The sequence below is a fragment of the Anomalospiza imberbis genome, chromosome 16, assembly GCF_031753505.1.
Source record: "Anomalospiza imberbis isolate Cuckoo-Finch-1a 21T00152 chromosome 16, ASM3175350v1, whole genome shotgun sequence".
NCBI classification, from domain to species: domain Eukaryota; kingdom Metazoa; phylum Chordata; class Aves; order Passeriformes; family Viduidae; genus Anomalospiza; species Anomalospiza imberbis.
Window position 1 is genome coordinate 14,976,501 of NC_089696.1, and position 14,864 is coordinate 14,991,364.

Genomic DNA, 14,864 nt, shown 5'->3' on the forward strand with positions numbered 1-14,864 from the left:
CAGCAGGGCTGTGGAGATGATCCCAAACCAGACCAAAACCAGACCTTAAACCAAGCCCCCAGTCAGGTCCCAAACTAAGCCCTAAACCACGCCCCAATCCAGACTCAAAAGCAGACCCCAAACCAGGCCAAAACCATACCCCAAAACAGGGCAAAACCAGACCCCAAAACAGGGCAAAACCAGACCCCAAAACAGGGCAAAACCAGACCCCAAACCAAACCTCAAACAAAACTTTGTTCCAAGCCTTCATTTATTATAAAAAATATTCAGAACTATCTTTATCTCCCATTGTAAGAGCATCAAACGTCCCAAATAATACCAATTTAAAATTCGCCTCATTTCACTCTAATTTTTGATATAAGGTTGGCTTGGGAAGATCAGGATTGATAAGGAGCAGAAAAACTATTGGGCAAAGAGGGCTGAGTTCCCAAGAGAGTTCTTAAATTTTCTAATTATGGTTTGTTGCTAATTAGTAAGCCTGATACTAATTATTTGCTACTAATTAATAAGTCATATCACTTGTTTTTCACAGCCTGGGAAGGACAACTCAGGAGATGGCACCACTAGAGGCCACTCTTGCATTTTAGGAAAACAATTCCAAAGGAAATTCTGCTGTTAATTCCATCGTTTATTAATTTTTAAAAGGAAGTCTTCAGTGAGTGTTGGTGCTAAAAAAGTGGATTTTATTTGCTTTTTCTTCCCAAGGGAATTGAGGTGCCATGATCTTCCCTCTTCCACTTTGCCTGAAGGAATCAAATCCAAAGCTGGAAATTGGGGAATTCTGGAGTCAACCAAAATTGCCACAAAAGCTTAAAAAAGAGGAATATTTTACATTTCACAGCTATCAGGATTTTCCCATTGATGTTATTCCTTCTCTCCCATCTCTGTTGGGTTTCCACATCTCTCTCATTTTCCAGGTTTGCTTTAGAGGGTGAACCCATCCGAAGTGGCCCAGCTGGGCATTCCAGGAATGCTCCCAGCCCTGGATCCCAGTCTCACCATGTGGACACCCAGATGGGCTCAGCCTCCTCCTCCTGCAGGATAAAAAGTCACAACAAGCCCAGAATAGTTCCCCTCTAACAAATTCCTCCCCGGGAGCCCCTCAATCCCATTCTTCCATGCAGGGATTGGGATTGAGTTGCTCTCCCAGCACCTTCGAGGCAGGTGATGCTGACTCTCCCAAGATGCTCCTCTGCCCATCAGTTCTTCTTCTCAAGCTCCAAATTATTCCTGATTTTATCCTGTGGTGAGTGGCAGGTGAATCTCTCCCAGGAAAACATGTTGTGATCCCCATTCCCATCCTGGAAAAAGCAGCAGCTGGAAATGCCTCCTCCTCCCTCGATGTATCAAAAATCAATTTAATAACCAAACACCACCTGCATATTTGGGTTGGGAAGCAAAGCAATAAAAAAAATCTGATCCCTGAGGAAGGAGCAGTTTGGATATTCAGCTGGATTTTTGTGGATGTGCCACTAGAGGGGAATAAAGATCTGTAATATTTCCCAGATTTGCACTGAAAAACCCTCTGGAATGCGGGGCCTGGAGATGCCAGCCCTGTGTGGATGTCGCTCCTTATCTGCAGCAGATTAAAACAATCAATGTTTTAATTGCAATTATCCCAGGCGAAGGAGAGCAAATCCAAGGATTCCCAACCCTGTTAACCCTGACACCTAGAGCAGGTGATAAATGAAGGAAATCTGCCCTGATAATGCCTTTGCTGATAACGTTATCTCGGAATGGGGTGTTTGGGATAAACATGGTGAAAACACGTGTAAAACACAGAGGGATTCCTTCCAAACCATCCATCATTTCCGTGGAGAGCTTCCCAAAGGAAGGAATCCTCTCCGTGCAGTCTGTCTGGCAATGGCAAAGGTTGATAACGTGATTAAGACGTTATTAATTAGGGAGGCATCGCTCATTTGCAATAATCTGGAGGCGTTGAAGCTGACAATCATTAATTAGAATGCTCTGGAGGAAAGATGCAGGAAAGAAAAGTAGGAGGGAGTTTGGAATTCTCTCCAGAACGCGAGTTCCCAGATGAAAAGGAAAGGGTCAGAAAATTAGTGATTTAATTAATTTAGAGGAAAGCTAAATTATCTGGAATGATAATGTTGGGAAGTTTTATCTGGAGGGGTTGGAATATGGGTAATCCCAGCAGAAATTGGGATTTGGCAGGGATTTGAGTGGTGTGGTGGGAAGATTTTGGATACGGAGAGGGGAGGATACATCCCATGGAATGGATTTGGAGTTTGAGGGATCTCAGAGATTGAGGAGGAAAACTCAGAGAAATATTCTCCAAATCCTGCAATTCCGGTGTCTCTCCTCCAGCTGCTTCCCAACCCTTCATCCCAACTTTCCCTCCTCTCTTTAACCTGCTCCATGTAATGTCAGGAGGGAGGGAACAGGGTGTCCTTGCTGGATTGACACAAACAGGAGCTTCCTGCCCTTGTCTGATATAAAAATCATGGAAAAACCCAAAGGAATGCTCCTGAAGATCCAGCTGATTTCTCCAGCAAAATGTCAGCTTTTTTTTCCCAGGGTCATGGGAAATCCTTGTTGCTGGAGGGACAAGTGGAAGTTTGCTGGGAGATTTGAAGGGAGGAACAAGAATGATCACCTGGATTTGGTGCAAGAGGAACTTGGAGCTGAATTCCTCTCTCCTTGGTGTGTGATAAAGCAGCAAATCATCCCTCAGTATCCTGAGCTTCCCAAAGGATCCAGGGTGGAAGTTTGATCCCACAGTCCAAATCCCTCATGGCTCCCAGCGCAAAATCTAGGCAATTCCCAGACTGGATGAGGTTGGGATCATCTCAGCTCAACGTCAGATGCCACCTCTAAATTAAACCATCACACCCCAAAGGTCTCCATTTATTCACAGATAGGGTCCAGCTCTGCTCCAAATCCAGAGGGATTTGTCCCTCTCAAAGCATTTAATCTAAATTTCCAGAGCTGGAAAAAAATCCAAGGGTATGCAAACCTCCAGATCCTGACAAAACTCCAGCCCTGCAGCCACGATCAGCTGTCCTGATCCTAAAACCTTTTCCCAATATTTGTACCATAACTGCCTGAAAGCCAGAGGCAAAAGGACCCTTTGGAAGTGACATTTGCTCCTTCCAATGCTGGAAATTATTCCTGATCTCCTACTAAAAAGAGGTGAACTCCTTTGGGATCATCCCGATGGGTGAGGACACCACACTGGGCACATTTTTTGGGACACTGAGTCACCATGGGGTTACGCTTCTCCCAGAGGGCTGAAAAATAGCTGGAAATCAAATCCCAACCCTCAAGCAGCCAAGAGTTAATGTTTATCTTCCACCAGAGGAACGGGAAAAGTTGGAGCACCGCGGCTCCGCTCAGGGTGAAGTCGAACTCCCAAACTTTCTCTTAAATTAGGCCCGGCGGGGGCGGCAGAGCCTCCTTGGGGACCACAGAGCTGTGCAGCAAATGATGGCAGCTCCACCAACTCGTGTTCATTACCGGTGTCGCTCACTCATGTCACCTCCACAATTATTTTAGGACCTGTCACCGGGAACATTCTCCCACCAGCAAATGCTTCCCGCTCGCTCCTAATGGGGAGGCTGAAGTTCCAAGCAGAAGCTCCCTCCTCCCTCGCACTCGCCGCCTTTTCCCAGAGCTCTGGGAAGCTCTGGAGGGAGGGGATGTGGGGCTGTGCAGCTTCCCAAATTCAGAGTGAGGGGGAGATGGGATGGATGGGATCTGGGAAGTGAATCCGTGTCTGTGATGCCGAAATTTCATTCCAGAAAGCCCCAGCTTGGAGGGGGGTTGATGCCAGGCTCCTGTGGATGGAAGGGGAGGACAAAGAGGAGGTGAGGGAAGTCTCACCTGTTCTGGGGTTGTCATCCTGGTCCTGGTGGCTCAGATGAACATTGTGGAGCTTCCAGAGTTTTGGAATGCTGTGGGAAATTGAAAAGCCCTGTGTCACATTAGGACAAGTCTGAAGAGACCCCACAGCTCCCTAATCCAGCCCCAAAAGAGGCACAAGATGAGGAGGAAATTCCTGGGCTTCACCTGGATGAACATTGAAAAGCATCAAGGATGAGGATCCACACTTTTCCTGTGCCAGGACTTTTCCCCTCCTTTCTCTTCTTTCCCTCTCTTTCCTCCTATTTTCCCCTCTTTCCCCCCTTTTTCTCTTCTTTTCCCTTCTTTTCCCTTCTTTCCCCCTCTTTCCCTCTCTTTTCCCTCTTAACCCTACTTTTCCCCCTTTTTCTCCCCTTTCCCCTTCTTTTTCCTTATTTTCCCCTCTTTTCCCTTATTTTCCCTTATTTTCCCTTCTTTCCCCATTTTTCCCCTCTTTCCTCCTCTTTCCCCCCCTCTTTCCTCCTCTTCTCCCTCCTTCCCCCCTCTTTTCCTCTCTCTCTTCCTATTTCACCCTACCTGGGAAGGGTCTGCCTCCATCTCCCCTCAAAGCCCCCCCATTTCCTCCCCATCTCTGTCCCACCCGTGCTCCTGTCCCCACTTTTTGGCTACTCTGTTCTCACTCCTGGAGCTGGGAGAGGCTCCAGCCCAAGGTGGAACTCTGGGGATGAGCCGTGTGCGGGAAGAGAGCAGCTCGGATTAAGTGGATGATGCTGGAAATCAGCCCCGGACAAAGCCCTGAAATGTTGACAAGACCTGCAGCACTGAGGAGAAGCAGTGATTAATCAACTGCAGGGCTGGAACTAATCAGTGTTTGCAGGAACTTTGGACCTGGGAACCATCGGAGGAGAAATCCTGGGAATGTTTTCTCCAGGATATTGACAATTCATAGTGGTATTTTCACAATTCTATTGGTATCTTCCCAAATTACATTGATATCTTCCCAAATTACATTGATTTCTTCCCAAATTACATTGATGATTTTACAGATTATATTGATATCTTCCCAAATTACATTGATATCTTCCCAAATTACATTGATATTTTCACAGGTTATATTGATATCTTCCCAAATTACATTGATATATTCACAAATTACATTGATATTTTCACAGGTTATATTGATATCTTTCCAAATTACATTGATGTCTTCCCAAATTACATTGATGTTTTCACAGATTCTATTGATATCTTCCCAAATTACATTGATATCTCCCCAAAACTTATGGATATCTTCACAGCAGGGAAAAGGGCTGATGATTCCTTTGGTGGAAGGGATGTTTTCATGGAATCACAGAATATCCTGAGCTGGAAGGGATCAGAATCATCAAATCCAACTCCTGGCCCCACCCAGGACACCCCAACAATCCCACCCTCTGCCTGAGAGTGTTGTCCAAAGGCTCCTGGAACCCTGGGAATGTGACCATTCCCTGGAACCGTGTTCAGTGCCCCACCAAAGAGCTTTGCCCTGATACCCAAACTTTTCCTGATGCTTCATCCATGCAGGCTCCCCACATCCTTGTCCCAGCTCCATGGCTCTGTGTGTGTCAGGATTTTGGGATCCCACTGAGCTTCCACAGATTTGGATGCAGCAAGGATGGAGTGAGGTGTGCGTGGCCCACAGGAACCTCCCTGTGCCAGGATTTCTGTTCCATCCCTCCATTCCATCCCATTCTCCAGCCACACATTTCCTGTGTAACCAGGAGAAAACACATCAGAGCCCATTATCAAATTTTCCTTCACTCCAACTTGAGCTGGAATGGGATTTTCTAGGGAAGAACACCCAATTTCATCACTCCACAAGGCAGCAAATAAAAAACCCCACTTGCTGGCGAGAAAATTCCATCCTTTTTGAATTATTTCTGGGGAAGAGAATCCTTGGAGCCAAACCAGTGGCCCCATCCTGCCCCCACCAGCGCAGACATCCCCAGACACCCCAGCCTGAGACAACAGGTGAAAAGCGAATTCACGGAGAATTTTTCCTTCCTCCAGTTTCCCTTTTCTTCCCCTCCTGCCTTTTCCAGCACAACACATGGTGGGGGTCATGTAACAACAAGAATTCCCAATGTCAGGCAAATAATTTTTCCATCTGTGGGGTGTTTTTTTCCTGCCCAGTTTATGTTTTTTAACGGAAGTGGCATCTGCGAGGTGCTGGCTGTAAATGATCCCTGCAGGAGCTCTGCTTCATGCCCAGCATCCCATTTTTGGCTGCTCCAGCTGTTGTTCTGGAGAGGGCAGGAATGGGTTCAGCTGACAGCTGCAGGCACTCCGAGAAAAGGAAAGTTGTTTTTTCCTGGTCTCCAGTTGTCTCTCCCTTCCCAGACAACCACAGAGAGGTTTTCCAACAGGCAAAGGTTAAAAATGATTAGGAATAAGCACAAGTGTCCTCTTGGTTTAAATCCTGAGCCTTTTCCCAACCTGATTTACCTGGTTGGGAAAAGTTCAGGACACTGGGAAGGTCTGAGCTGCTCTGGGTTGGGATAATTCCCATCAGGAATGGGCTAAGGGAGAGTGGAGGGAAGAAAATCCTCCAGGTTCAGAGTTCGAAATGTTTCTGTGGAAACCAGCTCTGAGCAGTAAGAATTAAGGAATCGGTGCTGTTTCCCTGGAAATGGAAACATTTCCATCACTGGAAAGCCCCTGTGGGAGCTGGGAAGGGGATGAGAGGATTGGAGCCCCTCTGCTCCAAAGCCAGGCTGGGACAACTGGGATTATCCAGCCTGGAGAAGGGAAGGCTCCAGGGAGATCTTAGAGCCCCTTTTCCAGAGCCTGAAGGGGCTCCAGGAGAGATGGAGAGGGACTGGGGACAAGGGATGGATGGACAGGACACAGGCAATGGCTCCCACTGCCAGAGGGCAGGGATGAATGGGATACTGGGCAGGAATTGTTCCCTGGGAGGGTGGGGAGCCCTGGCACAGATTCCCAGAGAAGCTGTGGCTGCCCCTGGATCCCTGGCAAAGTCCAAGGCCAGGCTGGATGGGGCTTGGAGCAGCCTGGGATAGTGGAAGGTGTCCCTGCCCAGGCAGGGGTGGCACTGGATGATCTTGACATTCCCATGGCCATGGCAGGGGTCACCCACAGACCCTCCATTCCCCAGTCCCCATCCTGGGAAATTCCCTCCAGGTGTGAAGGACCTGGCAGAACCTCCACCCATTGACAAGTCTGAGAAATCCAAGGATTCAAGCTGTGCCAGGGGATGCTCAGGTTGGACATCAGGAGGAATTTCTCCATGGAAAGGGTGGTCAGGCCTTGGAATTGCCCGGGGAAGTTTGGGGTTCCCATCCCTGGAGGTGTCCAAGGAATTCTTGGATGTGGCACTCAGTGCTCTGGGCTGGGGACAAGGTGGGGATCAGGCACAGCCTGAACTCGATGACCTTGGAGGACTTTTCCAACCTCAAGGATTCTGGGATTCTGGGATTCTGGGATTCTAAACCCCTGGCCAAGTGGGGTCATCAGCTGCCCCTGCACCCAGCGAAGGAGAGACTCTGGGAGAACTCCAGCCACACTTTGTGCTCCTAAAGGCACCTTCACGGAGACAACTCCCGAGGTTTGCACGGAAAACCTTCCTGCACCGCGGAGCAGCTCACCAGCCGGATGGACCCTGTGCCATGACCACATCCGACGGGAAGCTGTCACCCCTCCTGGATCAGCCCACATCCAGCAGGATCCTCACCTGGAGCCCTGTGTGGGGGCAGGAGGTGACACATCCCGCGTCCCACCCCCCGCGCGCTCCCGCGGCGCTTCCATCCCGTTACACAACCCCAAACCTCGCCAGCGGGCCCTTCTCCTTCCAGGCGGGGTCTGATTCCTCCCGAAATGCCGTGTGGAGGTGGGAACGCTCCTTCCATTGCTTCCCTGCCCACGCTCCTCCTGTGACATCCCACACACGTGGCAATCAAAGCCGGGAATTCAGCCCGGCTTCCCGAGCGCTTCTCCCCCAGCCTGGCAGCGGGGAGCACTCAGGAACATTCAGCTCCAAGGTGTCCAGGGGCTTCTCTCCTCTGCGGGAATGGCAGATGGAATGATTTGTATTCTGGATGCAGCAGGAATATTTCCCCGCAACATCGTCAGGCAAAAATCAAAGATATTTGTTTATTTTCCCATCATTTGTTTATTTTTTCAGATCGTGGAAGGATCATTCCCTACCTGCTAAAATCCTGAGAAAATGGACAAAAATATTCCTCATCACTCCCTGTTTAACTGGAAAAGCATTCCCAGCATCCTTCTTTTATTAAATGCTGTTTTTTTCCAATCCTACATTAAAAAAAAAAGGGACTTTATTGGGTAAATATAATGCAACAACCATGTGTTGTTTCCCACTCCATGGCAAATGTTTCCACTTCCTGCCAGGATTGATTCCAGATCGAAAAGTGCTGCTTCATCCCAGGACTTTTCACACAATCTGTTCGACTCAGCCTACGAGCCATGGAAAATTTCCTTTTCCATCCCATTTCCCTGATTTTTATCTCAGTATTTGGGGAGCCAAAACTCAAACTCAAAGATTCCTTCTAGATCAATGCTTTTCCCCCTCTGTGTTTCCTTTTCCTGGTTGCATATCCATGAAAAGAGAATTTCCTGGTCATGGAAAACAAAGGAGAAAGGGAATTTTGTGGAAAATTTATTCCAAATTGGCCAAGTGCTGGTGCTGACCCTGACTCACCTGACAGTAAAAGAGGAAAACTATAAAATCCTGGAGTGTGGACAGCTCAGAAAAGGCTTTTCCCTAAAAAGATATGGATTGATGGATCCTCTGGATCAGCAGAAGGGATGAAATTTCCTCTGTTTGAAGAGAAAAACCTGAATTTCCCACATCCTACCTCCATTATTTTGGGGGTAGATTCCATCAAGATCCAGGAAAATTTCCCTGTTGCTCATGGAAATCAAGCTGAACATCCAAACCCTCTTTGAAAAAGCAAATTTCCAAAGACGTGGGATTGTATCTTCCTTCAGGAAAGCATCCAGAAAACCCCAACTTCCTATGGATTTGCACAGATCTGATTGAGCCATCAGGAAGGAAATCCTGGGATGGTGAAATCAGTTTCCTTTCCTTGGGAATCTCTGCTTTGGGATGGCTTCTGATAAGGAAAACTGAGATCTCAAAGCTCTCCCATGCCTCATTTTTGTGTGGGGACATCCAGGCCTAATTCCAGGTGAAAAAGAGGTGGGACAACCATCCGTCATCCCCTCCATCCATCATCCCTCACCTGTCCCACATTCCTGGAGCAGGAATTCCACCTGCATGGATGGCTCACCTCAGCACCCACTGCAGCACTCCTGGATCTTCTCCCTGACTTCCAAGACTGGCAAACTCCAGGCATGGAAACGAGACTGGGAAAAGCCAATTTAGACTGGGAAAAGGGTGAGGGTGCTGGGATTAGGGCATGGAAAATTTCCCATCCATGGAATAGCTCCCATCCATGGAATATCTGCCATCCCTGAATGCCAGAGGGTTTTCCTCCAGTTCTTGGTCCTGGGGGGATTTTCCACCCTATCCCTCACAGCTGGTCTGGAGGATCCCATTCCTGCTGGATTCTCCTTCCCTGGCTCTTCCTTCCCACACGTCCAACCAAACCTGCTCTGATCCATGACATAAACCCTGATCCATCCCGATGTTTTTGTCACTTTTATCCTTGCTCCAGCACAGACAAATGCCCCACGTCCTCCATCCAATGTGTTGGGACACAACCTCCTCCAGTCTGGGAAAATCTTGGCCTCCAGATCCCAATAAAATGATTTTTTTTTTCCTGTTGTTTTAAGCTGTTGATTTCTGGAGGGCTCCACATCTCCTCAGCATTCCCAAACATCTGATGATTTTATTCCAATTGCCTGGTTATCCACAGTCAGGCTGCTTTTCCACTCACCCAAACCTCCTTCAGTTATGAAACACAAAAACTATGGAATGCTAGATGTTTATTTGATCTCTTTTCCCAGGAGAAGGAGTTTAATAATTTAACAGCAAATCTGAAACTGCTCCATGAGGAACAATTTGCTTTAGGGGGGAAAAAATGAGAGGATTTTTTTTCCCTCCATCTCCCACATTCCCAAATAAAGGTCTGGTTTGCTTTGGATCATGTTCACTCTCCGAAGACTTCGTTTTCCTATTAAAATCTTTATTTCACTCCAGATTATTCTACCATTCCTTTGTCTCTCTGCCTTTGGAATGCAGCTGTCACCATGGCTTTTAGGATCCTTCTTCCCATTGGTTCCTGGGAATGCTTTATATCCCCTTGGAACAAGCCCATAAAGGAATTCAGGTGCTTTTGAACCTGCCAAGTGCAGCTCATCAAGGGATGCATGGAAAGGAAGGGCAGGAAGCAACAGATTTGGGGTCACGATTTATTTACTGAGAGCATTTCTTGGGAGTTTATTGCTTGTTTGGGCTCCTCAGGAATTGTTTTTCCATCTGGAACAGCACCTCCATGCTTGGAGTGTCCCAAAATGAGGGATATCTGTGCCCATGTGCATCCAGAATATCCCCGCATCCCTTCCGTGGACAGCCAGGATCCATAAATCACATTTTGAGTGTCAAAGCCCTTCTACACAATTCCCAGAAACGCTTGAAGTACAACAACCTCTGAAATCACCAAGATTTTCCCAAGATCCGCTCCCAGAGGATCTGTGGGACTTGGAATCTCGGCAGCCTCAGGGACAGAGCCACACAAGGCAAAATCCAAATCCCTGCACATCCATGCTCTGCTTGTCCCCAGGATTCTCAGCCCAGCCTAAAACATTGATCCCCTTTGCTCCCAAATGTTTCCCTCCTTCCTGAGGACACCCCCAGGGAAAAAAAATCAGGAATAAATCATCAAATCACAGTTTTCCAACTGCAAACTCCTCCATAAGATCCAGTTCCCATCCTTCCCAAATGGAAACTAAGCTTTATTTTATTTTTTAATATAATAATTATTTTTATAATAATGATGATAGATATAACATATCTTTATTAAAAAAAATGCTGGGTTTTTTAACATTTCTCATGGTTTCCCTCCTCCCCTCAGTAATTTTTAATGTGTGGCACATAAAAATACGAAGCTGAGGACACTGTTCCGATAATTCCTTGGAAAACACTCTCCAGATGTGTTGCTGCTTTTCCACAGGGGGAATGCATTGATGCATTGTGCATGTCTGGGGGAAAAAAATGGGGAAAACAGGGAGTTTTTCCCAAAGTTTGGCTTTTTGTTTGAAATAAAGGAAGATGAGCAACACTTTGGGGCTGGAGATGAAAACCAGCACACCCAAAACTTCCAGAACCTAATGAGGATCCAGGAGAGGTCGTTTGAGGAAGGAAAAGAGGGAGAGTAGAAAAGTAGGGGGAAAATCCCACCCAAGCTTAGGAATCAGAAGCAGAAATAGGAGCCTTGTTCCCTTTAAGCTCAGCTAATCTGAGTCAAAACCCACATGAATCAAGTTAAGCTGAGCTCAAACTGCTGTTCCTGCCCACTTGGATGCACTCACACAAATTTCCCAAGATTTTAGTGGCTCCTGCTTTGTTGGGAATCACATTTGCTTTATTGGGAATCACAAATCCCACTCCCAAGGAGGGCTGGGATTGTTTGGATTTTCCAATAATTGGGCTTTCACCCCCCGAGTGTTTTCAAAGCATTATCCAATAATCCTCGAGGGAGGTGGGAAAAGTCGGGATCGTCATTCCTGTTTTACAGAGCAGGGAGAAGCCAGGATAGGGGGGATCCCTGCCTTGCCAAAGGAGAGGGCAGGATGGGATTAATCCTAAGAATCTGCAGGCTCATGGCCCAGGATCCACTGCCCCGAGCTTCCCTTGGGATGGGAATGCAGGGAAAGACGGGACAGAGGGAGGGATGAGCAGGAATTCTGCACCACAATGAGTCGCTCCAAGGAATTTTTGGCACCAAAAGGATGGACTGGGAAGCTCAGTGGTGTCAGCTCGATCCTGTCCTGCAGGATGCTGATATTGGGCTGGAAGGAAGGAGTTTTCCCAAGGTTCTTTCTGCCCCAGCTCCTTCGGACAAACCCAAGCTGAATTCCAAGAGGGAATGAGCAGCAGGTCCGTGCTAACGGAGCTCTCCGGACAGAGATGGATGAGGGAGCACTGACCCCGGTGGCCCTGCTGGCAGGGGAGCAGGGACAAACAGCTGGGAGCTGCAATTCCCTCCCCCGGAACAGCTGGATCTGAGGGAGGACATCTGTCTGCAGTCTGGGTGGTTTGGGAGGAACAACAAGCATGGAGCGAGCCGGGATCCTTGGGACGCGGAATGCGGATCCGCCACTGGGATGGGGCCACAGGGCAGGGATGGGGATGGACTGGGCCTCCCACGGAGCAGAGGTGGCAGGAAGAGCCCTTGTTAGGGCGTCGTGCACTCCAGATCCTCCTCTGTGTCCCAGGATTGCACGTGAAACACCAAAATTCCATAAATCCAACAGCGTGCATGGAGACTCCTCACCCGACCACGGCCAAAGAGCCAAACAGGTGGAGAGAAAGTGGGAAATCTCTCCAAACTTTTTCCATGGCTGCTAGCACTGGCTTAGCAAAGCTGCTGGAAGCTTCTGTAGCTTCAAGAGGGACCTTTCCCCCCATAGATGTGCCAATCCCACACCCCATGGCTGTGCCCGGAGCCTCGTGGGTGATGCAAAAGCACCCGAGGATCCAAATTCCAGGCGTTTTCCAGCCCCTCCCTGGCTTCCAGCAGCAAGTGAAGCTCCACACACTGCCCAGGCTCTCCATCCCAGCTTTTGGGAAGCTCTCAGCCACTTCTGCCGAGCTTTCCCTGCTCCAGACCTGCTTTCTGACTTCCCAGAGCAAGATCCCAATGCAGCACTCCTCAAAAATCCCTCTAAGAGCCAGAAAATGCAATTAGTGCAGGTGCTTCATCAGGGAGGAAAATGAAGGCAGAGTTTGCACCTCCTGAGACATCAAAACCCCAGAAGGGCAAGAACTCCGTGCAGGAAACCAAGCTCTGGAGCTCAGGGCTGTTTCTTACCAAGATTATAGGAAATTCACTTGGGACATCCTTCTCCACACGAGCAGGAATGCTGGTTAAGGATTAAGTCCAGCTCTGTTTCCTCAGAATTTTACTGTCTGGAGCAGTATTTGCATGGAATGTCTGTTTTTGCCCAGGGAGAAACCAAACACTCCCTGCTGGAGGCACCTTCACCTCAACCCCAGGTGACAGCATGTGGATGACAAACCTCATTCCAGCCAGGTTCCGAAGCCAGGAACAGCTGGACATAGGAGTGTCCTACCAGCTCCACCACCCTTTCCAAACTGGCACCAGAGCCCACCAGGAATTCAGGGTAGGAATTTATTGACTATGAATCCATGTAAAGCTGAGCTGGCCAAGAGTCAGGAGCAGTGGACACCACACCAAGCAGCTCCCAAAAGCTGGAATTCCTTCTCCTAACTTTGGCTGGAAGTTCATCCCAGTTCACAGCAGTTGTGTTTTCCCTTTGTTCTGTTTCCCTGCGCACGAGCCCGTGGCCTAGAGGGAGAAATGCTGCTTGAATATGCAGGAAAGCTGGGCTAGATTCCTGTTCTTTTGCTCCTCCAACCCCTTTAAAAGGAAAAGGAGTGGGGTTTTCCAGGCACAGGGGTGTCACATCTACGGATCTCGTTGGGAACTTGCTCTCCAAGCCTCATTCCCTTTTGTCTCCTGCTCCAGGAGCAGGGCCCGGGGTGCTGCCAGACTGTGGAATGCAGCACTCACCCCTTGAAAAGTCTTTAAGGAATTCCAACTTCACACAGACGTTTGGAGCCAGCCCAGCTGCCAATTCCACATGAGACAATCCGGAGATAAAGGGATGTTTGTGATCCTCCAGGTGCTGGAAAAGGGAGGAACCATTCAGGTGAGGAGTTGGTTGAATTTACCTGCTCGGGGTGATTGAACTGCAGGGTTCACCCACAGCTGCCCACACTTTTTGCAGTGCCACTTCTGTCCTGCTGAACACTGCAATTACCTTAATTCCCTTCCCTTTCCTGGTGTTCCCAGCTTTGGGAAGCCTGGAGAGTTTTGCCAGGTTTCCTATCACTAATAAGAGCGGAGAATGGTCCTGCACCTGGGAATTTGCGCTCTTTGTCACTGTCAGTGGGAGGAAATTGTCTAAAAAAATAATGAAACGATGGTTTGGCTTGAGAAATCCCACAGCAGGTTCCTGGGCTGTGCTTGGATCCTTCTGAGGGAAGGAGTGACCCTCCCTGGTGACCTTCCTGGGCCCAGAGCACTTCAAGCAGGTAGAACTCACCTGGCGTGGGTATTTCATGGCAAACCCATCTCCAGGGCCAAAAGTTGGCTGTGTGGGGGGAATCTTTCTGAAGTGGGATTTGCTGGCAGGGAAAGGCTCAGCCCCAAATTGCTACAGCCCTCAGGCTTCACTTAACCCCTGCCTGGCCCCCTCAGTCTGAGCCCACGCTAAGCCCAGCTTTGATACAGCCCCACACCCGCTGACAGCTCAGGGGGCATCAAATAAACCCCAGAGCCCCAGGGGCTCAGCCCTGCCCCCCTCTGCCAGAGCCTGTGGAGAACGTGGGGCACATGGAACATGTAGAGCACATGGAGACCATGGAGAACATGGAGCACATGGAGACCATGGAGACCATGGAGACCATGGAACATGTGGAGCATGCGGAGACCATGGAGACCATGGAGACCATGGAGACCATGGAATATGTGGAGCATGTGGAGACCATGGAGACCATGGAGACCATGGAGACCATGGAACATGTGGAGCATGCGGAGACCATGGAGAACATGGAGCACATGGAGACCATGGAGTTCATGGAGTACATGGAACATGTAGAGCATGTGGAGACCATGGAGCACATGGAGCACATGGAGACCATGGAGACCATGGAGACCATGGAGCACATGGAACCTGTGGAGCATGTGGAGACCATGGAGAACATGGAGACCATGGAGCACATGGAGCATGTGGAGCCCGTGGAGAACATGGAGCACATGGAGGACATGGAGAACATGGAGCACACAGAGACTGTGGAGCCCATGGAGCACACG

At 48.8% G+C, this 14,864-nt stretch overlaps 1 long non-coding RNA gene across 2 annotated transcripts; it reads right to left on the reverse strand.

Moving 5' to 3' along the window:
- Positions 1-11,693: 11,693 nt before the first annotated feature.
- Positions 11,694-14,359, reverse strand: LOC137483377 (uncharacterized). 2 transcript variants are annotated; one of them, XR_011004447.1, is made up of 4 exons: positions 14,095-14,359; positions 13,810-13,931; positions 13,560-13,674; positions 11,694-13,334 (listed from the first exon to the last, which is right to left on the reverse strand). It is a non-coding gene; the product is annotated as an uncharacterized lncRNA (long non-coding RNA). The 2 variants fall into 2 exon arrangements; XR_011004446.1 differs by having other exon boundaries at positions 11,694-13,674.
- Positions 14,360-14,864: the final 505 nt, after the last annotated feature.